A 1,878-nucleotide genomic window follows, 5' to 3' on the forward strand; every position below is an offset into this window, starting at 1 on the left:
CTAGTTCAAATATGTACAATTTAGAGAAGCTGGTCAAGTATACGCCACATTTAATAAACTTACAATTATATTACCTTTCTCCTCTAATATTTGCAGGTACATGCCAATAAAGAAAAAATGTAATTTTCATTTATGTATTAACTGAGAAGAATAACATTTCTACTGTGTTTGTTTCGGACTGTAAAAAAGTTAAGGTAATTTTCCTTTAAGAAGGAAAAAAAGGTAAAAATAAATTGCCAAAAATTTAATTGATAAAAGTTTAATATCAATTACTTATAAAAATGAAAAAAATTGAAATAGATACCATATAATTATTATTTGTCTCCCTACTGATCTGAAACTATGGGCATTTAAGAAAGGATGATACTATGTTAAAAACAAAGACATAGGGATGCATTTTCTTTAAAAATCTGATTTGGAGAAAAACTACTTCCTTGGCCTAGTTTTAAAGCCAGTTACAAAATCTATTTTCTCAATGGTCTAGACATTTTCCCAATTCTTCCAACTCAACAGAACTTCCATCACTTTCCACATTCATTGCAGACAACAAATGTTGTCATCGGTTCATCAGCACTACGAGTTTGTACCTGTGTGTAAGTACAATTCTTCTTTTTAATTTGCCACATGTGAATAAGTCAGTCTGGGTTCCACCCGTCTTGGCCATCTGATGCTCTCTGATGGCTTCTTTGGTCAAGTTTTTCCTCATCTCTTTGAGCTCATCACTAGCCATTTCCTCTGCCGTCATTCTAGCAAATAAGTCAGGAGAGATGTTACCACAAAGCACATTTTTCCTTAAATTTGGATTCTTTGCATCCTTAAGATTTGATATTCTACTTCGCACTCTATTTTTGTATTTCATGTCTGTATCCTTATTTCTTGATATATAGCTTCCTCAATTTGAGATCCTAATTCTTCCTCATCAGCTCCAATAGCAATGTAGTCATCTCCTGTTTGAAGAGCTGCAGCAAGCATCTCCCTTTAACCGTACAGAGTCGGAAGTGCTTGGTGCCCGAGGAAATGACGACACATAAGTATCTCGAGCATTCGTCTCATCCTTTCTGCTGCTTACATTGCCACTGGAGCTACTTTCTTCTCTTGTTTCAAGGCTATTCTGTGATGTAATTGCAGTATTTTTTTTCTTTTCTTCAGGATCTTTATCAGTTGATGGTCCATCTAATACTTTTTCCAAGACTTGATGAGAGACTTTGCTAAAGATGTAACTTCTTCATCTGTACTCTGCTTGCGAATAGCATTTACTGACATTCCAATTCTTGTGGACTGTAATAATTTCAGGGTCATGGGAATATTTTTAAGCTCCTTCAGCAAATCCAATGCTCCAGCCGGGTTCTTCTTCTGCACCATCGTGCCCATCTTCTTGGCAATGCGGACCACCTCATCTTCCATGGCTCCGGCAGGTCTTCCCCATGCCCAGCCCGTTTGGGACGGGGAGCGGGCGACACTGGGGTAGAGATCTTGGCGGGACACGAGCTCAGGCATTTGGCGAGCCCAACACGGCAGGCCCGGCCTAGGCCCTTCCTCTAGACAATTTTTTCTTAATATTGACTTTTTTATTTATCAGATAAATTCAGTGTAGGTGCATCTTAGATAAATAAATAATTTTACATAACAAGTTATCTTAAAGACCATAGACATGGATTGATGAGAGAGGGGAAGAGCAATTTCAATAGTGTCGAAAATGAACTATTGAGGACTTGGAATGCCATTCCAGAAAATTTTTTCTGTTTAAGAAACTTTGCAACAGCATTACTCTCCATGTTTTCATCCACATACGCTTGTGAATCTTTGTTCTCAGCGATGAATTTTGTTAAGTCTCATAATGGGAATAGCCTGATGGATGAAAGTAGTAGCTCGTGCATA

General features: G+C 37.5%; 1 pseudogene; it reads right to left on the bottom strand.

The window, feature by feature from the left end:
• Window positions 1-425: 425 nt before the first annotated feature.
• Window positions 426-1,418, bottom strand: LOC118656335 (annotated as a pseudogene).
• Between the last annotated feature and the right edge of the window lie 460 nt (window positions 1,419-1,878).

The sequence above is a fragment of the Myotis myotis genome, unplaced genomic scaffold (genome assembly GCF_014108235.1).
Source record: "Myotis myotis isolate mMyoMyo1 unplaced genomic scaffold, mMyoMyo1.p scaffold_m19_p_5, whole genome shotgun sequence".
Lineage (NCBI taxonomy): Eukaryota > Metazoa > Chordata > Mammalia > Chiroptera > Vespertilionidae > Myotis > Myotis myotis.